Raw genomic sequence first — 23,285 nt, 5'->3', positions numbered from 1 at the left:
CATTAGGTGGTATACCTTAGTAAAATGAGCTGGTTGTAGAAAACGTGTCACAAAACTATATAGGGGTGGTGATGTCGAGCAGGCATGTCATATGAGAAAAAATTTCACAAGTGAAATATATATGACTATGTATATGGAGTGAGTCTTGCCGGCATAAGTCATATATAATAATATATGAAATAATCATATAGAAGGCAATATGATTAAAAAGTTAAAAATAATGAAGTTTTACTGTTGTATTATTAATATTAGTGCAACAAAAAGATACGTTAGATGGTAATACTAATAAAATAAGAGCATTGTAGAAAACGTGTCACAAAACCTATACATGGTGGCAGTGTGTGCTCATCACGTATATATGTATTGGATGCATATATTTCAGTTTGCATATTAAGTAATAATTATGTTATTATTAATTAATTATTAGTCTCATCCGATATAAAAATTGATACTATTATATGGTTATATAATTATTACTATTATATAAGCATATAATGTATTAAATGTCTTTTTCAAAAGAAGACGGTGTTTCGTAGCTAAAGAATTAATATTTTGTGAATAATTGAAAAAATCCTCTAGGACACTATTGTGGACGGAGGTTTTTTACTAATATAATATTGTCTACACGTAAATGCAGAATTAGATAAAATTATCAATTTGTCATCAAAATAAAATAATTTTTTATTCAATTAATTGAATTTAAATTATAAATATGCATGTGTGTATATAATATATTTAGTAAGTTGAAATAAAATGATATTTTGAACGATTATAATGCATATATATTTTATATATAAGTATATATATTTATATAAACAATTGTGAATTATAACTAGCGAACGTGAATGCCATCTAATTATGGCCACATTCGTATAGTACATGTCAAGTATAACATATATATATATACAATTATTGAATATTATCGTTTGTTATTCAAAAATATTTGTGAGTTGTCATGTATTTTACATATTTGAAGATTTATGTAATTATATTTTAAATATATTTACATAATGAAATGAACATTATTCTGGGTTGATCCTGCCAGTAGTTATATGCTTGTCTCAAAGATTAAGCCATGCATGTCTAAGTACACACGAATTAATAGTGAAACCGCAAAAGGCTCATTATATCAGTTATGGTTCCTTAGATCGTTAACAGTTACTTGGATAACTGTGGTAATTCTAGAGCTAATACATGCAATTAAAACACGGACCTTCTGGAACGTGTGCTTTTATTAGGCTAAAACCAAGCGATCGCAAGATCGTTACACTGGTTGAACTCTAGATAACATGCAGATCGTATGGTCTCGTACCGACGACAGATCTTTCAAATGTCTGCCCTATCAACTTTTTGATGGTAGTATCTAGGACTACCATGGTTGCAACGGGTAACGGGGAATCAGGGTTCGATTCCGGAGAGGGAGCCTGAGAAACGGCTACCACATCTAAGGAAGGCAGCAGGCGCGTAAATTACCCACTCCCAGCTCGGGGAGGTAGTGACGAAAAATAACAATACAGGACTCATATCCGAGCCCTGTAATTGGAATGAGTACACTTTAAATCCTTTAACAAGGACCTATTGGAGGGCAAGTCTGGTGCCAGCAGCCGCGGTAATTCCAGCTCCAATAGCGTATATTAAAGTTGTTTTGCGGTTAAAACGTTCGTAGTTGAACTTGTGCTTCATACGGGTAGTGCAACTTACAATTGTAGTTAGTACTATACCTTTATGTATGTAAGCGTATTACCGGTGGAGTTCTTATATATAATTAGGTACTTGTACTTTTTTATATGTTCCTCCTATTTAAAAACCTGCATTAGTGCTCTTCATCGAGTGTTATTGTGGGCCGGTACAATTACTTTGAACAAATTAGAGTGCTTAAAGCAGGCTTCAAATGCCTGAATATTCTGTGCATGGGATAATGAAATAAGACCTCTGTTCTGCTTTCATTGGTTTTCAGATCAAGAGGTAATGATTAATAGAAGCAGTTTGGGGGCATTAGTATTACGACGCGAGAGGTGAAATTCTTGGACCGTCGTAAGACTAACTTAAGCGAAAGCATTTGCCAAGAGATTTTTCATTAATCAAGAACGAAAGTTAGAGGTTCGAAGGCGATCAGATACCGCCCTAGTTCTAACCATAAACGATGCCAGCTAGCAATTGGTGTAGCTACTTTTATGGCTCTCTCAGTCGCTTCCCGGGAAACCAAAGCTTTTGGGCTCCGGGGGAAGTATGGTTGCAAAGCTGAAACTTAAAGGAATTGACGGAAGGGCACCACCAGGAGTGGAGCCTGCGGCTTAATTTGACTCAACACGGGAAAACTTACCAGGTCCGAACATAAGTGTGTAAGACAGATTGATAGCTCTTTCTCGAATCTATGGGTGGTGGTGCATGGCCGTTCTTAGTTCGTGGAGTGATTTGTCTGGTTAATTCCGATAACGAACGAGACTCAAATATATTAAATAGATATCTTCAGGATTATGGTGTTGAAGCTTATATAGCCTTCATTCATGGTGGCAGTAAAATGTTTATTGTGTTTGAATGTGTTTATATAAGTGGAGCCGTACCTGTTGGTTTGTCCCATTATAAGGACACTAGCTTCTTAAATGGACAAATTGCGTCTAGCAATAATGAGATTGAGCAATAACAGGTCTGTGATGCCTTAGATGTCCTGGGCTGCACGCGCGCTACAATGAAAGTATCAACGTGTATTTCCTAGACCGAGAGGTCCGGGTAAACCGCTGAACCACTTTCATGCTTGGGATTGTGAACTGAAACTGTTCACATGAACTTGGAATTCCCAGTAAGTGTGAGTCATTAACTCGCATTGATTACGTCCCTGCCCTTTGTGCACACCGCCCGTCGCTACTACCGATTGAATTATTTAGTGAGGTCTCCGGACGTGATCACTGTGACGCCTTGTGTGTTGCGGTTGTTTCGCAAAAGTTGACCGAACTTGATTATTTAGAGGAAGTAAAAGTCGTAACAAGGTTTCCGTAGGTGAACCTGCGGAAGGATCATTATTGTTTTAATGCATCTAACCGTTAATAAATTAAATTTGTTTTTCTCTTTTAGGGAATTGCAATATTTAATAAATTATGTAACTAATAAATATAAATATTTTATTCAATCATATGAGATACAATTATGCAACATATAATAATTTAAATTAGCTAAAAACCGTTTGTCATGTATTATTATTATTATATACTGTATTAAGAGTGTTTTATGTGTTTTGGATAAAATAAAAACTGCGTGTATATGTACCATAATATACATGCGTTGCAAAATGTATTGTGCATATTCCAGTGCGCATACATTGGTTCGCAACACCTAAAGAAAAACAATGTTGTACCTGTTTGCAGGTTAACGCTTTACATATGTTGATCATAATAAATAAATTTAGCTAAAATATACTTGTCATATATCTTATTATTATCGATTATGTAAAACTAAGACATTTCGCAACATTTATTTAGGTATAAAAAAAAAAATTTTATTGAAGGAATTGATATATGCCAGTAAAATGGTGTATTTTTAATTTCTTTCAATAAAAATATTCTTGACGTAATGAAATAAAAAAAAATTGTATCACTCTAAGCGGTGGATCACTCGGCTCATGGGTCGATGAAGAACGCAGCAAACTGTGCGTCATCGTGTGAACTGCAGGACACATGAACATCGACATTTTGAACGCATATCGCAGTCCATGCTGTTATGTACTTTTAATTAATTTTTTAGTGCTGCTTGGACTACATATGGTTGAGGGTTGTAAGACTATGCTAAATAAGTTGTTTAAAATTTTTCGGAATTTTAAGCACATTGTATATTATTGGATAATATAAGTGTGAATCTAAAAAGTTCTCGCTTAAGATATTCATAATATGAATTAATAAATGAAAATACTAAAACTCTGTTGCATGAGAAATTTGAAGAATTATATGTTCTTTATTCATTTCAAATAATATTGAGGAATGTCTAGCATAAAATATATTATTTTATAAACTAGAATTGCCTCTTATTAACGAATATGGTATAAAGAATAATTTTGTGAATATTATGGACCTTCAAGAAAAAATAGTATATTTCAAAATAGGCAGAGAATTGTCTATAAGTGTAATTAAACAACCTCAACTCATATGGGACTACCCCCTGAATTTAAGCATATTAATTAGGGGAGGAAAAGAAACTAACAAGGATTTTCTTAGTAGCGGCGAGCGAAAAGAAATCAGTTCAGCACTAAGTCACTTTGTCTATATGGCAAATGTGAGATGCAGTGTATGGAACGTCAATATTCTAGTATGAGAAATTAACGATTTAAGTCCTTCTTAAATGAGGCCATTTACCCATAGAGGGTGCCAGGCCCGTATAACGTTAATGATTATTAGATGATGTTTCCAAAGAGTCGTGTTGCTTGATAGTGCAGCACTAAGTGGGTGGTAAACTCCATCTAAAACTAAATATAACCATGAGACCGATAGTAAACAAGTACCGTGAGGGAAAGTTGAAAAAGAACTCTGAATAGAGAGTTAAATAGTACGTGAAACTGCTTAGAGGTTAAGCCCGATGAACCTGAATATCCGTTATGGAAAATTCATCATTAGAATTGTAATATTTAATCAATATTATAACGATAGTGTGCATTTTTTCCATATAAGGACATTGTAATCTATTAGCATGTATGGAATTTATCAAACAATTTTGATAAGAGTTTATTTAAATTAGAGTGCTTGCATTTTAACATAAAATAAATTTCAAAAATTTGATAAAGTGCTGATAGATTATATGAGTACAGTGCGTTAATTTTTCGGAATTATATAATGGCATGATTATCATTGATTTTTATGTTTATTATAAGCACTTGTATGATTAACAATGCGAAAGATTCAGGATACCTTCGGGACCCGTCTTGAAACACGGACCAAGGAGTCTAACATATGTGCAAGTTATTGGGATATAAACCTAATAGCGTAATTAACTTGACTATTATTGGGATTAGTTTTTTAACTATTTATAGTTGATTAACGCAATCCCGGGGCGTTCTATATAGTTATGTATAATAATATTTATATTATTTATGCCTCTAACTGGAACGTACCTTGAGCATATATGCTGTGACCCGAAAGATGGTGAACTATACTTGATCAGGTTGAAGTCAGGGGAAACCCTGATGGAAGACCGAAACAGTTCTGACGTGCAAATCGATTGTCAGAATTGAGTATAGGGGCGAAAGACCAATCGAACCATCTAGTAGCTGGTTCCTTCCGAAGTTTCCCTCAGGATAGCTGGTGCATTTAACTGTTGTATAAAATAATCTTATCTGGTAAAGCGAATGATTAGAGGCCTTAGGGTCGAAACGATCTTAACCTATTCTCAAACTTTAAATGGGTAAGAACCTTAACTTTCTTGATATGAAGTTTAAGGTTATGATATAATGTGCCCAGTGGGCCACTTTTGGTAAGCAGAACTGGCGCTGTGGGATGAACCAAACGTAATGTTACGGTGCCCAAATTAACAACTCATTCAGAAACCATGAAAGGCGTTGGTTGCTTAAAACAGCAGGACGGTGATCATGGAAGTCGAAATCCGCTAAGGAGTGTGTAACAACTCACCTGCCGAAGCAACTAGCCCTTAAAATGGATGGCGCTTAAGTTGTATACCTATACATTACCGCTAAAGTAGATGATTTATATTACTTGTAATATAAATTTTGAAACTTTAGTGAGTAGGAAGGTACAATGGTGTGCTTAGAAGTGTTTGGCGTAAGCCTGCATGGAGCCGTCATTGGTACAGATCTTGGTGGTAGTAGCAAATAATCGAATGAGACCTTGGAGGACTGAAGTGGAGAAGGGTTTCGTGTGAACAGTGGTTGATCACGAGTTAGTCGGTCCTAAGTTCAAGGCGAAAGCCGAAAATTTTCAAAGTAAAAAAAAGTAACTAAAATTTATATTTTGTCATAATTAAAAAACTTGAATAATTTTGAACGAAAGGGAATACGGTTCCAATTCCGTAACCTGTTGAGTATCCGTTTGTTATTAAATATGGGCCTCGTGCTCATCCTGGCAACAGGAACGACCATAAAGAAGCCGTCGAGAGATATCGGAAGAGTTTTCTTTTCTGTTTTATAGCCGTACTACCATGGAAGTCTTTCGCAGAGAGATATGGTAGATGGGCTAGAAGAGCATGACATATACTGTTGTGTCGATATTTTCTCCTCGGACCTTGAAAATTTATGGTGGGGACACGCAAACTTCTCAACAGGCCGTACCAATATCCGCAGCTGGTCTCCAAGGTGAAGAGTCTCTAGTCGATAGAATAATGTAGGTAAGGGAAGTCGGCAAATTAGATCCGTAACTTCGGGATAAGGATTGGCTCTGAAGATTGAGATAGTCGGGCTTGATTGGGAAACAATAACATGGTTTATGTGCTCGTTCTGGGTAAATAGAGTTTCTATCATTTATGGTAGTTTCTTGTTCCCCGGATAGTTTAGTTACGTAGCCAATTGTGGAACTTTCTTGCTAAAATTTTTAAGAATACTAGTTGGGCAACCAGCTAGTTCTTTTAAATTATAACGATTATCAATTAACAATCAATTCAGAACTGGCACGGAATTGGGGAACGATCTAATAAAACAAAGCATTGTGATGGCCCTACGGGTGTTGACACTGACTTGTCAAAGTGAAGAAATTCAAGAATCGCGACGGCGGGAGTCTAATTAAAACAAAGCATTGTGATGGCCCTAGCGGGTGTTGACACAATGTGATTTCTGCCCAGTGCTCTGAATGTCAAAGTGAAGAAATTCAAGTAAGCGCGGGTCAACGCGGGAGTAACTATGACTCTCTTAAGGTAGCCAAATGCCTCGTCATCTAATTAGTGACGCGCATGAATGGATTAACGAGATTCCTACTGTCCCTATCTACTCAGTTGCGAACGAACTTCCGAAGTGAGCAGACGTGCGTCCCGTGCGCTCCGTACGAAAATCGCGTAACACGATAAAAACAGTGCCGACAAAGACGGAATTTAGTGTGTCCCGTGCGGGAACCTAAACGCAATAATTTGGATAGAAAATAGTGACAGTGACACTTAGATTTTCCGAGAAATTTAATTTCTTTTGTGGAAAATTAATACCACGTGCGTGAAAAGTTCTAGTTCTAGTTCTAGTTCTAGTTCTAGTTCTAGTCCTAGTTCTTTCAGTGAATAGCAATAAAAGAAGAAGAAGAAAATAAGAAAGTTGAGAAAAGCTCACAGTTTTTGTCACGGACAAAAGCTTGTTAATTTGGACCTTACACTGAGTACACTGCTTGCCACAAGTGTACTGGTTGCACTGCTTGGGTTTTACTGCTTGCAGTATTTCTTCTGCGGTTGTTGTGATGAACAATAAAATGCGCGGAATGTCGAGTGTGTGTAGCGAGTCTGAAATGTCCATTTCAGAGGATCGCCCAAAAGTGAAAGAGAAAAGGAGCAGACGGGCGCGGAATAGGGCTGTATCGTCGCCCATCTTGGTTGCGAGCGACGATGCCTCCTCTGCCAAGCGGCTGGCTGTCTCCTTCATTGGAGCCAACGCCGATGGAGCAGCCGTCAACGATGTCGCCACTGGATCCGCCGCTGGAGCCGCCGCTGGAACCGCTGCTGGAACCGCCGCTGGAGTCGCCGATGGAGTTGCTGCTGCTACTGCCGCCCCTGCACCCGCTACGGTGGAGGCTATCGCCCGAATGAGCGGGCCTGCCTGTCCAGCTCCTGCTGGTAATTTTGTTGCTGCCAGTGTGGTGAAGGAAGGGTCTGATGCCGTATTGGCTCAGCTGGCGGGTGTAGACCAGACGGTGAGGTCCGCTGTGTGCTGCGCGCTGGAATGGCGCCGGAAGCGGCCATCGCCGTTTTGGAGGCAACTGCCCGGCTTGGCGAGCTGGTGACCGCGCTAGTTGTGCGAAACGCCGTTTTGGAGACGAAGGTTGCGTTGTGCCAACCAGCTGCTGCGCCCTTTACGGCCCCAAGTACGAGTGGTGCTGGCACCAGAGCTGTCTCCGGCGTTGCCCCGATTGCCGCACCTCGAAATGCTCCTGCAGCCAAGAAGCCCGTGGAAACGTGGTCGGCTGTGGTGACGAGCAAGGACCCGACAGTGTCGGGCAAGGAGATTGCCGATAAGGTAATGAGCCAAGTTGCTCCAGCTCTGGGCGTTAGGGTTCACGAAATCCGTGAATTGAAGCGCGGTGGCGCCGTCATTCGTACGCCGTCAAGAAGTGAAATCAAAAAAGTGGTGGCCAACGCGAAGTTCAACGAGGTCGGTCTGGAGGTTGAGCGCAACCGTGGAGTGAGGTCGAAAGTCACCGTGTTCGACGTGGACACAGCGATTCTACCGGAAGTCTTCATGGACGAGCTCTATGAGAACCACTTCAAGGAGGAGTTCTCGCCGTCGGCCTTCAAGAAGATGGTGCATATGGCGTCGAAGCCGTGGTCGGTCACTGACGGTGTCAGAATCAATCTGACACTAGAATGTGACGAAAAGGCGCAAGCGGTGCTTGATAAGACCGGACGGGTCTACATCAAGTGGTTTTCCTTCCGCTGTAGGTCGCTCGTCCGAACATACGCGTGTCATCGCTGTGTGGGATTCGACCACAAGGTTTCACAATGCCGATTGAAAAACGAAGTATGCCGCCAATGCGGGCAGACCGGCCATGTAGCGTTGAAATGTGCTAGCCCGGTGGACTGCCGAAACTGCCGTTTCAAGGGGCTTCCCTCCGGGCATTACATGCTGTCGGAGACGTGCCCAATATATGGTGCGGTCTTAGCAAGGGTGCAAGCTAGACATTAAAATGTTTAGCTTCATCCAAGCTAATTGTGGTCGAGGTCGAGCCGCTACCGTTGAGTTTGCAACTCGGGTGCGAGACTCCCGCCACATGTTCGCTTTGGTGCAGGAACCATACGTCGACAAAAGACACGGCATTACGGGCATTCCAGCCGGGATGCGTGTGTTTGCTGATCGGCGTTTGAAGGCTGCCATCTTTTTGGACGACCCGGATGCCATCTGTATGCCTATTGAGTCGCTCATCACGGACTTTGGCGTATGCGTGAGTGTCACTGGAAGATTTGGCTCAATCTTCCTGAGCTCCGTGTACTGCCAATACAACACTGATTTGGAACCGTACCTTGCGTATCTAGATGCCGTGCTACTACTGGCTGGTAGCAATCCGGTTATCTGTGGCTTGGATGCGAATGCAGTGTCCCCCTTGTGGTTCAGCAAATCGCTCGAGCGTGCTCGTGGCGACTTGAACCGCCGAAGGGGTGAGCTGCTGACCGAATGGATTCTAGAATCCCGAGCCGGCGTGCTAAATGAGGTCAGTAGTTTGTATACGTTCGATAATCACCGCGGACAGAGTGATATCGACGTCACGATTGCCAACGAAGCAGCGCTTATGTGGGCCGCATATGACTGGAGAGTGGACGAGTGGGACCTCAGTGACCACAACACGATTTGTGTTGAGGTGACGCGAGACCCCAGAGACACAGTTGAGAGCGATGCTCCTGTTCCGTCCTGGAACTTCTCCAATGCACGTTGGCAGTCGTTCCGTGGTGAGCTTGTATGCAAGCTTGAGGAATTCCCGCAGGACTACACGGAGATGTCCATTGATGACCAGGTGTCTGCAACGCGTGCACTGGTGCACAGTGTATGCGACCATGTATTTGGACGCAGGCAGCCGAGAGCCGTTCGGAAAGTGGTCTGGTGGAATGCCAACCTCAGTACGAAGCGCCGAGAGGTCAGGAGACTGAGGCGGCGGCTACAGAATGCTCGTCGTCGTGGCAGCGATGAAGCAGGGCGACTTGCTACCGACCTGCGGATCTCCGTGGGTCAGTACAAGAAGCTTATTCTGTCGGCAAAGGAGGACAACTGGCGTCGCTTCGTTGGAGATAATCGGGATGACCCCTGGGGGCATGTCTACAGGATTTGCCGACGTCACAAACGGAATTCCGAGCTGGGCTGCCTACGGGTAAATGGCGAGCCAGTCGTAACATGGCACGACTGTGCGAAAGTGCTCCTCCGTAACTTTTTCCCCGTTGCGGAGTCGAATGCACCGATTGCCATCCCAGATGTGCTTCCGCCCACACTCGACGAGTACGAAGTGAGTGCTTGTGTCGCCAGGCTACGGAGCAGACGCTCGCCTGGCATGGACGGCATCACTGGAGTGATCTGTAAAGAGGTTTGGCGTGCTATTCCGCAGCATCTTACAGCGTTGTATTCCCGCTGTTTAGCCGAAGGACATTTCCCTTCTGAGTGGAAACGCCCGCGCGTTGTGCCACTTCTCAAGGGGCCCGATAAGGACAGGAGCGATCCTGGCTCTTATCGTGGTATATGTCTGCTACCAGTCTTTGGTAAGGTGCTCGAGGGTATCATGGTCAGCCGAATGAAGGACATGCTCCCAGAGGGCTGCAGATGGCAATTTGGATTCAACCTGGACGCTGTGTGGAGGATGCCTGGAGACACGTGAAGAGTACTGTCGACGCCAGCCCGGCAAGATATGTACTCGGAATCTTCGTGGATTTCAAAGGAGCATTTGACCACGTGGAGTGGGATGCTGTGCTACGCCGGCTGATCGACTCAGGCTGCCGAGAAGCCAGCTTGTGGCGAAGCTTCTTCTCTGGCAGGAGTGCGTGCATCGTCAGCAGATACGAGGAAGCATCTGTGCTGGTGACCAGAGGTTGCCCACAGGGCTCCATCAGTGGTCCATTCATTTGGAACCTCATGATGGATGTGCTTCTTCGGCGCTTGGAGCCTTTGTGCAAACTGAGCGCGTATGCAGACGACTTGCTACTTCTCGTTGAGGGAAACTCCCGAAACGATCTGGAGTCGAAAGGAGCGGAGTACATGTCCATCGTAGGAGCTTGGGGAACAGAGGTAGGCGTGTCCGTCTCCACCAGTAAGACGGCTGTCATGTTGCTGAAAGGCCAATTATCGGCTAATAGGCATCCGGGGGTACGGTTTGCTGGAGCAAGCCTGCCCTACGTTGACAAATACCGGTATCTGGGCATCACGGTCGGCGAGCGGTTGAATTTCAACCCGCATATCGCGTCTTTACGTGATCGGCTTAGCGGAGTCGTTGGTGTTTTGGCACGCGTACTACGGGTCGACTGGGGATCAGTCCCCGTGCCAAGCGGACCATTTACACTGGACTCATGGTGCCTTGTGCGCTATTTGGTGCCTCAGTATGGTATGCCACGGCGATGAGACGAGTAAGGGCCAGGATGCACCTACTGTCCTGCCAAAGGCGCATCCTTCTTGGATTCCTACCGGTGTGCCGTACAGTGTCCACTGTGGCGCTGCAAGTTCTTGCTGGTGTTCCCCCCGTTTGATCTGGCTGCCAAGAAATTGGCAATTAGTTTCAAACTCAAGCGCGATCACCCGCTGGAGGAGAGCGACTGGCTGTTTGGTCAAGATCTGTCGGGTCTTGATCACAAGCAGAAGATGGCGATGCTGGACGACCGTGTGCTGCAGGAGTGGCAAAGCAGATGGGATAATGGTGATGAACCCGGCCGGGTGACTCATCTTTTTATCCCGGATGCTGGGTTCGTCTTCAGCAGGCGAGACTTCGGTTTCAGCCTACGTGCTGGATTCCTGCTGACAGGCCATGGATCGCTGAATGCATTTCTGCATGAGAGACGTCTAAGCGGAACGCCTGCATGTCTATGCGGTGCGGATAGCGAAGATGCGCTGCACGTTCTGTGTGTATGCCCCATATATGCAGATTTGCGTCACCTCGATGGACTTGGGATCGAATACCTGCATGGCGTCTGGAGGGTTTCTGGAGCGGTTGCGACACAAGAGAGGATGCAGCTATTGCAAACATTTGCCGATGCCGTGTTCACAAGGCGTCGGCAATTGTTGTACCAGGAGGCGACGAATGGGCCGGCAGTCCCGAGCTGAGTGGCTAAAACTGTCTCACCCGTGTGGTTGGCGGGTCTTAGAATTCCTCCATAGCTTATCCCTGCTTGTCGTATGAGGCGACTAAAAGGATAATTTCCTTGTGGGCTGTCAGTCCCGAGCTGAAAGCTAAAACTGGCCTCACCTGTGTGGTTGGCGGGTCTTAGAATTCCACCACAGTGCACCTCTGCTTGTCGTACGAGACGACTAAACGGGGTAGCTGGGCCGTCAGTCCCGAGCTTATAGCTAAAACTGACTCACCCGTGTGGATGACGGGTCTTAGAATTTCACCACAGTGGACCTCCACTTATCGTACGAAGCGATTCTCGAGGTGCGTCACCAACGCTAACTGTTTGGAGTTAAATTGGTAGTACCCTTGTGGTACGAAACCTGACCGGAGGTCTTCTGGTACCACGGGAGCCAGGTGCCCGCGGACTTTTGTCCGTTCTGGCACGGGTTGTGGCCCTTCGGGAGCATCGTGGTGGCTGTGGTTTATATCCAAATGCGGAGAGAGCGGAGTGCTCGACGTGGAGTTGCGTAATACAACCGGTTGCCGATAACCACAGATCGGCAGAGGTTTTAGGTGGGCCTCGCTCCCCACACAGGAGGAAGTGTCCAGCCCAAACAACTGGCTCTTCAATGTGTACCTGCGGTGGATTCCAAGGGGGCGCTGATCAATGCTTAAATTGATCCCTGTGCTCGGGCACCGTGTGATAAGTCACTTGTGACAGGTGCACACGTAAAACACCGGAATTTATTTATGTCCCTATCTACTATCTAGCGAAACCACAGCCAAGGGAACGGGCTTGGAATAATTAGCGGGGAAAGAAGACCCTTTTGAGCTTGACTCTAATCTGGCAGTGTAAGGAGACATAAGAGGTGTAGAATAAGTGGGAGATATTAAATTTCGGTTTAGTATCGACAATGAAATACCACTACTCTTATTGTTTCCTTACTTACTTGATTAAATGGAACGTGTATCATTTCCTAGCCATTATACGGATATATTTATTATATCTTATGGTATTGGGTTTTGATGCAAGCTTCTTGATCAAAGTATCACGAGTTTGTTATATAATCGCAAACAAATTCATTAATGAGAGAGTGCATTTATGTGTTCTTAAATTAAAAATTTGGTATAACTCCAATTACTCAGGTATGATCCAATTCAAGGACATTGCCAGGTAGGGAGTTTGACTGGGGCGGTACATCTCTCAAATAATAACGGAGGTGTCCCAAGGCCAGCTCAGTGCGGACAGAAACCACACATAGAGCAAAAGGGCAAATGCTGACTTGATCTCGGTGTTCAGTACACACAGGGACAGCAAAAGCTCGGCCTATCGATCCTTTTGGTTTAAAGAGTTTTTAACAAGAGGTGTCAGAAAAGTTACCATAGGGATAACTGGCTTGTGGCGGCCAAGCGTTCATAGCGACGTCGCTTTTTGATCCTTCGATGTCGGCTCTTCCTATCATTGTGAAGCAAAATTCACCAAGCGTTGGATTGTTCACCCATGCAAGGGAACGTGAGCTGGGTTTAGACCGTCGTGAGACAGGTTAGTTTTACCCTACTAATGACAAAACGTTGTTGCGACAGCATTCCTGCGTAGTACGAGAGGAACCCGCAGGTACGGACCAATGGCACAATACTTGTTCGAGCGAACAGTGGTATGACGCTACGTCCGTTGGATTATGCCTGAACGCCTCTAAGGTCGTATCCGTGCTGGACTGCAATGATAAATAAGGGGCAATTTGCATTGTATGGCTTCTAAACCATTAAAAGTTTATTATTCATTTAATAGACGACGATGGATGTGATGCCAATGTTACATATAACATAGTAAATTGGGAGGATCTTCGATCACCTGGTGCCGCGCTAGTTATATATTAAAACATTATTTAATACAATGACAAAGCCTTGAATCAATTGTAAACGACTTTTTATAACAGGCAAGGTGTTGTAAGTGGTTGAGCAGCTGCCATACTGCGATCCACTGAAGCTTATCCTTTGCTTGACGATTCGATAAAATATATATGTTTAAGGCATATATAAAAAAATATTATATATATATTTATATATATAAATATGCAAAATTGTATGCATAATTATTAATTATGTGTTATACAATTACGCATATAAGAAGAAAATTTATATAATATATAAATATATTATATATATATAAATAAAATAATATATCTATGTGTACAAAATATACTTGTGTATTTTAAATATGCATTTATTTAGTATGCGTTAGTTATATATATTTATTTGGTAGCAAAAGGAACGCCATTATATTAGTGGCGAAAATTAATAATATGCATAGTAAGTATATCTATGTATACAAAATACTTGCATATTTTATATATGCATTTATTTATTATGCGTTGGTTATATATATTTATTTGGTAGCAAAAGGAACGCCATTATATTAGTGGCGAAAATTAAGAATATGCATAGTATATCTATGTGTACAAAATACTTGCGTATTTTATATATGCATTTATTTATAATGCGTTGGTTATATATATTTATTTGGTAGCAAAAGGAACGCCATTATATTAGTGGCGAAAGTCAAGAATATGCATAGTATATCTATGTGTACAAAATACTTGCGTATTTTATATATGCATTTATTTATTATGCGTTGGTTATATATATTTATTTGGTAGCAAAAAGGAACGCCATTATATTAGTGGCGAAAATTAAGAATATGCATAGTATATCTATGTGTACAAAATACTTGTATATTTTAAATATGCATTTATTTAGTAAGCGTTAGTTATATATATTTATTTGGTAGCCAGAAGGACGCCATCATATTAGTGGCGAAAATTAAAAATATGCATGGTATATCTATGTGTACAAAATACTTGTGTATTTTAAATATACATTTATTTGGTACGCAATTACATGAATTTGGTAGCCAGAAGGACGCCATCATATTAGTGGCGAAAATTTAAAAATATGCATGATATAAAAAAATATATATACTTTTATGTATGTATCTATATGAACAGAATACTTGCGTATTTTAAGTATGCATTTATTTCATACACAATTATGTGTTTGGTAGCAAAAGAACGCCATCATATTAGTGGCACAAATTAAGACATGAGATATGAGTTCAGCTTTGACAAAAAATTTCAACATATGAAAATTGAAGAAAAAACTTTTTAAATAGCATTTTATACTGTTTATTAATATAATGAGATAAGATTTTGAATTTAACTTGAGAAAAAGATTTTTTGGACTTGGTGAATTTTTTATTGAACTGCAGCCATATGATATGAGGTTCTACGAGAGATGAGTTCAACTTTGACAAAAAAATTTCAACATATGAAAATTGAAGAAAAAACTTTTTAAATATCATTTTATACAGTTTATTAATAAAATGAGATACAATTTTGAATTTAACTTGAGAAAAAAATTTTTTGGACTTGGTGAATTTTTTATTGAATTGCAGCCATATGATATGAGGTTCTACCGAGAGATGAGTTCAACTATGACAAAAAATTTCAACATATGAAAATTGAAGAAAAAACTTTTTAAATATCATTTTATACAGTTTATTAATATAATGAGATAAGATTTTGAATTTAACTTGAGAAAAAGATTTTTTTGACTTGGTGAATTTTTTTATTGAACTGCAGCCATATGATATGAGGTTCTACCGAGAGATGAGTTCAACTTTGACAAAAAATTTCAACATATGAAAATTGAAGAAAAACCTTTTTAATTATCATTTAAACAGTTTATTAATATAATGAGATAAGATTTTGAATTTAACTTGAGAAAAAGATTTTTTGGACTTGGTGAATTTTTTATTGAACTTCAGCCATATGATATGAGGTTCTACCGAGATATGAGTTCAACATTGAAAAAAAATTTCAACATATGAAAATTGAAGAAAAAACTTTTTAAATATCATTTTATACAGATTATTAATATAATGAGATACGATTTTGAATTTAACTTGAGAAAAAAATTTTTTGGACTTGGTGAATTTTTTATTGAACTGCAGCCATATGATATGAGGTTCTAACGAGATATGAGTTCAACTTTGACAAAAAATTTCAACATATGAAAATTGAAGAAAAAACTTTTTATATATATCATTTTATATAGTTTTTTAATAAAATGAATTAAGATTTTGAATTTAACTTGAGAAAAAAATTTTTTGGACTTGGTAAATTTTTTGGACTTGGTAAATTTTTTATTGAACTTCAGCCATATGATATGAGGTTCTACCGAAATATGAGTTCAACTTTGACAAAAAATTTCAACATATGAAAATTGAAGAAAAAACTTTTTAAATAGCATTTTATACTGTTTATTAATATAATGAGATAAGATTTTTAATTTAACTTGAGAAAAAAATTTTTTGGACTTGGTGAATTTTTTATTGAACTACAGCCATATGATATGAGGTTCTACCGAGATATGAGTTCAACTTTGACAAAAAATTTCAACATATGAAAATTGTAGAAAAAACTTTTTATATATCATTTTATACAGTTTTTTTAATAAAATGAGATAAGATTTGAATTTAACTTGAGAAAAAAATTTTTTGGACTTGGTGAATTTTTTATTGAACTGCAGCCATATGATATAAGGTTCTACCGAGATATGAGTTCAACTTTGACAAAAATTTTAAACAATGTTAAACAATTTACGATTGTACTAGTATTTAATACAAATTATTGATAACAAAATAATGAAGTTTTGCTGTTGTATTATTAAAAATAGTGCCACATAAAGATACATTAGGTGGTAGACCTTAGTAAAATGAGCGGGTTGTAGAAAACGTGTCACAAAACCTATATAGGGGTGGTGAGGTCGGGCAGGCATGTCATATGAGAAAAATTTCACAAGTGAAATATATATGTCTATGTATATGGAGTGTAATGCCGGCATAAGTCATATATAAATAATAATATATGAAAATAATCATATAGAAGGCAATATGATTAAAAAAGTTAAAAATAATGAAGTTTTACTGTTGCATTATTAAATTAGTGCAACATAAAGATACATTAGGTGATATACCTTAGTAAAATGAGCTGGTTGTAGAAAACGTGTCAACAAAACCTATATAGGGGTGGTGATGTCGAGCAGGCATGTCATATGAGAAAAATTTCACAAGTGAAATATATATGACTATGTATATGGAGTGAGTCTTGCCGGCATAAGTCATATATAAATAATATATGAAAATAATCATATAGAAGGCAATATGATTAAAAAAGTTAAAAATAATGAAGTTTTACTGTTGTATTATTAAATTAGTGCAACAAAAAGATACGTTAGATGGTAATACTAAATAAAATAAGAGCATTGTAGAAAACGTGTCACAAAACCTATATAGGGGTGGTGAGGTCGGGCAGGCATGTCATATGAGAAAAATTTCACAAGTGAAATATATATGATATTTATATGGAGTGTCATGCCGGCATAAGTCATATATAAATAATATATGAAAAATAATCATATAGAAGGCAATATGATTAAAAAAGTTAAAAATAATGAAGTTTTACTGTTGCATTATTAAATTAGTGCAACATAAAGATACATTAGGTGGTATACCTTAGTAAAATGAGCTGGTTGTAGAAAACGTGTCACAAAACCTATATAGGGGTGGTGATGTCGAGCAGGCATGTCATATGAGAAAAATTTTCACAAGTGAAATATATATGACTATGTATATGGAGTGAGTCTTGCCGGCATAAGTCATATATAAATAATATATGAAAATAATCATATAGAAGGCAATATGATTAAAAAAGTTAAAAATAATGAAGTTTTACTGTTGTATTATTAAATTAGTGCAACAAAAAGATACGTTAGATGGTAATACTAAATAAAATAAGAGCATTGTAGAAAACGTGTCACAAAACCTATATAGGGGTGGTGAGGTCGGGCAGGCATGTCATATGAGAAAAATTTCACAAGTGAAATATATATGACTATTTATATGGAGTGTCATGCCGGCATAAGTCATATATAAATAATATATGAAAATAATCATATAGAAGGCAATATGATTAAAAAAGTTAAAAATAATGAAGTTTTTACTGTTGCATTATTAAATTAGTGCAACATAAAGATACATTAGGTGGTATACCTTAGTAAAAATGAGCTGGTTGTAGAAAACGTGTCACAAAACCTATATAGGGGTGGTGATGTCGAGCAGGCATGTCATATGAGAAAAAATTTCACAAGTGAAATATATATGACTATGTATATGGAGTGAGTCTTGCCGCATAAGTCATATATAAATAATATATGAAAATAATCATATAGAAGGCAATATGATTAAAAAAGTTAAAAAAATAATGAAGTTTTACTGTTGTATTATTAAATTAGTGCAACAAAAAGATACGTTAGATGGTAATACTAAATAAAATAAGAGCATTGTAGAAAACGTGTCACAAACCTATATAGGGGTGGTGAGGTCGGGCAGGCATGTCATATGAGAAAAATTTCACAAGTGAAATATATATGACTATTTATATGGAGTGTCATGCCGGCATAAGTCATATATAAATAATATATGAAAATAATCATATAGAAGGCAATATGATTAAAAAAGTTAAAAATAATGAAGTTTTACTGTTGCATTATTAAATTAGTGCAACATAAAGATACATTAGGTGGTATACCTTAGTAAAATGAGCTGGTTGTAGAAAACGTGTCACAAAACCTATATAGGGGGTGGTGATGTCGAGCAGGCATGTCATATGAGAAAAATTTCACAAGTGAAATATATATGACTATGTATATGGAGTGAGTCTTGCCGGCATAAGTCATATATATAAATATATATGAAAATAATCATATAGAAGGCAATATGATTAAAAAAGTTAAAAATAATGAAGTTTTACTGTTGCATTATTAAATTAGTGCAACATAAAGATACATTAGGTGGTATACCTTAGTAAAATGAGCTGGTTGTAGAAAACGTGTCACAAAAACCTATATAGGGGTGGTGATGTCGAGCAGGCATGTCATATGAGAAAAATTTCACAAGTGAAATATATATGACTATGTATATGGAGTGAGTCTTGCCGGCATAAGTCATATATAAATAATATATGAAAATAATCATATAGAAGGCAATATGATTAAAAAAGTTAAAAAATAATGAAGTTTTACTGTTGTATTATTAAATTAGTGCAACAAAAAGATACGTTAGATGGTAATACTAAATAAAATAAGAGCATTGTAGAAAACGTGTCACAAAACCTATACATGGTGGCAGTGTGTGCTCATCAGTATATATGTATTGGATGCATATATTTCAGTTTGCATATTAAGTAATAATTATGTTATTATTAATTAATTATTAGTCTCATCCGATATAAAAATTGATACTATTATATGGTTATATAATTATTACTATTATATAAGCATATAATGTATTAAATGTCTTTTTCAAAAGAAGACGGTGTTTCGTAGCTAAAGAATTAATATTTTGTGAATAATTGAAAAAATCCTCTAGGACACTATTGTGGACGGAGGTTTTTACTAATATAATATTGTCTACACGTAAATGCAGAATTAGATAAAATTATCAATTTGTCATCAAAATAAAAATAATTTTTATTCAATTAATTGAATTTTAAATTATAAATATGCATGTGTGATATAATATATTTAGTAAGTTGAAATAAAATGATATTTTTGAACGATTATATGCATATATATTTTATATATAAGTATATATATTTATATAAACAATTGTGAATTATAACTAAGCGAACGTGAATGCCATCTAATTATGGCCACATTCGTATAGTACATGTCAAGTATAACATATATATATATACAATTATTGAATATTATCGTTGTTATTCAAAAATATTTGTGAGTTGTCATGTATTTTACATATTTGAAGATTTATGTAAATTATATTTTAAATATATTTACATAATGAAATGAACATTATTCTGTTGATCCTGCCCAGTAGTTATATGCTTGTCTCGAAAAGATTAAGCCATGCATGTCTAAGTACACACGAATTAATAGTGAAACCGCAAAAGGCTCTTATATCAGTTATGGTTCCTTAGATCGTTAACAGTTACTTGGATAACTGTGGTAATTCTAGAGCTAATACATGCAATTAAAACACGGACCTTCTGGAACGTGTGCTTTTATTAGGCTAACCAAGCGATCGCAAGATCGTATACACTGGTTGAACTCTAGATAACATGCAGATCGTATGGTCTCGTACCGACGACAGATCTTTCAAATGTCTGCCCTATCACTTTTGATGGTAGTATCTAGGACTACCATGGTTGCAACGGGTAACGGGGAATCAGGGTTCGATTCCGGAGAGGGAGCCTGAGAAACGGCTACCACATCTAAGGAAGGCAGCAGCGCGTAAATTTACCCACTCCCAGCTCGGGGAGGTAGTGACGAAAAATAAACAATACAGGACTCATATCCGAGGCCCTGTAATTGGAATGAGTCACTTTAAATCCTTTTAACAAGGACCTATTGGAGGGCAAGTCTGTGCCAGCAGCCGCGGTAATTCCAGCTCCAATAGCGTATATTAAAGTTGTTGCGGTTTAAAACGTTCGTAGTGAACTTGTGCTTCATACGGGTAGTGCAACTTACAATTGTAGTTAGAGTACTATACCTTTATGTATGTAAGCGTATTACCGGTGGAGTTCTTAATATATAATTAGGTACTGTACTTTTTTATATGTTCTCCTATTTAAAAACCTGCATTAGTGCTCTTCATCGAGTGTTATTGCTGGCCGGTACAATTACTTTGGAACAAATTAGAGTGCTTAAAGCAGGCTTCAAATGCCTGATATTCTGTGCATGGATAAATGAAATAAGACCTCTGTTCTCTTTCATTGGTTTTCAGATCAAGAGGTAATGATTAATAGAAGCAGTTTGGGGGCATTAGTATTACGACGCGAGAGGTGAAATTCTTGGACCGTCGTAAAGACTAACTTAAGCGAAAGCATTTGCCAAAGATGTTTTCATTAATCAAGAACGAAGTTAGAGGTTCGAAGGCGATCAGATACCGCCCTAGTTCTAACCATAAACGATGCCAGCTAGCAATTGGGTGTAGCTACTTTATGGCTCTCTCAGTCGCTTCCCGGGAAACCAAAGCTTTTGGGCTCCGGGGAAGTATGGTTGCAAAGCTGAACTTAAAGAATGACGAAGGGCCACCACCACGAGTGGAGCCTGCGGCTTAATTTGACTCAACACGGGAAAACTTACCAGTCCGAACATAAGTGTGTAAGACAGATTGATAGCTCTTTCTCGAATCTATGGGTCGGTGGTGCATGGCCGTTCTTAGTTCGTGGATGATTTGTCTGGTTAAATTCCGATAACGAACGAGACTCAATATATTAAATAGATATCTTCCAGGATTATGGTTGTGAAGCTTAATGATAGCCTTCATCATGGTGGCAGTAAAATGTTTATTGTGTATTGAATGTGTTAATATAAGTGGAGCCGTACCTGTTGGATTTGTCCCATTATAAGGACACTAGGCTTCTTAAATGGACAAATTGCGTCTTAGCAATATGAGATTGAGCAATAACAGTCTGTGATGCCCTGAGATGTCCTGGGGCTGCACGCGCGCTACAATGAAAGTATCAACGTGTATTTCCTAGACCGAGAGGTCCGGGTAAACCGCTGAACCACTTTCATGCTTGCGGATTGTGAACTTGAAACTGTTCACATGAACTTGGAATTCCCAGTAAGTGTGAGTCATTAACTCGCATTGATTACGTCCCTGCCCTTGTGCACACCGCCCGTCGCTACTACCCGAATTGAATTATTTAGTGAGGTTCCGGACGTGATCACTGTGACGCCTTGTGTGTGCGGTTGTTCGCAAAGTTGACCGAACTTGATTATTTAGAGGAAGTAAAGTCGTAACAAGGTTTCCGTAGGTGAACCTGCGAAGGATCATTATTGTTTTAATGCATCTAAACGTTAATAAATTAAATTTGTTATTTCTCTTTTAGGAATTGCAATATCTTAATAAATATGTAACTAATAAATATAAATATATTATTCAATCATATTGAGATTACAATTATGCAACATATAAATAATTTAAATTAGCTAAACAACCGTTTGTCACTGTATATTATTTTTATATACTGTATTAAGAGTGTTTTATGTGTTTTGGGATAAATATAAAAGAACTGGGTGTATAGTACCATAATATACATGCGTTGCAAAATGTATTGTGCATATTCCAGTGCGCGCATACATTGGTTCCGCCAAACACCTAAAGAAAAACAATGTTGTACCTGTTTGCAGGTAAACGGCTTATACATATGTTATCATATAAATAAATAGCTAAATATATGACTTGTCATATATCTTATTATATCGATATGTAAAACTAAGAACATTTCGCCAACATTATTTAGGTATAACAAAAAAAATTTTATTGAAGGAATTGATATATGCCAGTAAAATGGTGTATTTTTTAATTTCTTTCAATAAAAATATTCTTGACGTAATGAAATAAAAAAAAAATTGTATCACTCTAAGCGGTGGATCACTCGGCTCATGGGTCGATGAAGAACGCAGCAAACTGTGCGTCATCGTGTGAACTGCAGGACACATGAACATCGACATTTTGAACGCATATCGCAGTCCATGCTGTTATGTACTTTAATTAATTTTTTAGTGCTGCTTGGACTACATATGGTTGAGGGTTGTAAGACTATGCTAAATAAGTTGTTTAAAATTTTTCGGAATTTTAAGCACATTGTATATTATTGGATAATATAAGTGTGAATCTAAAAAGTTCTCGCTTAAGATATTCATAATATGAATTAATAAATGAAAATACTAAAACTCTGTTGCATGAGAAATTTGAAGAATTATATGTTCTTTATTCATTTCAAATAATATTGAGGAATGTCTAGCATAAAATATATTATTTTATAAACTAGAATTGCCTCTTATTAACGAATATGGTATAAAGAATAATTTTGTGAATATTATGGACCTTCAAGAAAAAAATAGTATATTTCAAAATAGGCAGAGAATTGTCTATAAGTGTAATTAAACAACCTCAACTCATATGGGACTACCCCCTGAATTTAAGCATATTAATTAGGGGAGGAAAAGAAACTAACAAGGATTTTCTTAGTAGCGGCGAGCGAAAAGAAAATCAGTTCAGCACTAAGTCACTTTGTCTATATGGCAAATGTGAGATGCAGTGTATGGAACGTCAATATATTCTAGTATGAGAAATTAACGATTTAAGTCCTTCTTAAATGAGGCCATTTACCCATAGAGGGTGCCAGGCCCGTATAACGTTAATGATTATTAGATGATGTTTCCAAAGAGTCGTGTTGCTTGATAGTGCAGCACTAAGTGGGTGGTAAAACTCCATCT

General features: G+C 38.3%; 1 long non-coding RNA gene, 2 other non-coding genes and 2 pseudogenes across 3 annotated transcripts; all 5 read left to right on the top strand.

Annotated features, from left to right (window-relative positions):
• The first annotated feature begins 1,024 nt into the window (after positions 1-1,024).
• LOC117577536 (small subunit ribosomal RNA) lies at positions 1,025-3,020 on the top strand. Its single transcript, XR_004573286.1, has one exon. It is a non-coding gene; the product is annotated as a small subunit ribosomal RNA (ribosomal RNA).
• A 569-nt stretch (positions 3,021-3,589) lies between these two features.
• On the top strand, positions 3,590-3,743 carry LOC117577515 (5.8S ribosomal RNA; annotated as a pseudogene).
• Positions 3,744-4,122: 379 nt separating this feature from the next.
• On the top strand, positions 4,123-13,929 carry LOC117577488 (large subunit ribosomal RNA; annotated as a pseudogene).
• A 975-nt stretch (positions 13,930-14,904) lies between these two features.
• Positions 14,905-16,642, top strand: LOC127566324 (uncharacterized). Its single transcript, XR_007955631.1, has 3 exons — positions 14,905-15,197; positions 15,571-15,941; positions 16,334-16,642. It is a non-coding gene; the product is annotated as an uncharacterized LOC127566324 (long non-coding RNA).
• Positions 16,643-22,421: 5,779 nt separating this feature from the next.
• Positions 22,422-22,600, top strand: LOC117577498 (5.8S ribosomal RNA). Its single transcript, XR_004573256.1, has one exon. It is a non-coding gene; the product is annotated as a 5.8S ribosomal RNA (ribosomal RNA).
• The last annotated feature ends 685 nt before the right edge of the window (positions 22,601-23,285 follow it).

The sequence above is a fragment of the Drosophila albomicans genome, unplaced genomic scaffold (genome assembly GCF_009650485.2).
Source record: "Drosophila albomicans strain 15112-1751.03 unplaced genomic scaffold, ASM965048v2 utg000383l_pilon, whole genome shotgun sequence".
Lineage (NCBI taxonomy): Eukaryota > Metazoa > Arthropoda > Insecta > Diptera > Drosophilidae > Drosophila > Drosophila albomicans.
Note: the sequence above shows the minus strand (reverse complement) of the source record. Positions and strands in the feature narration are given on the sequence as shown.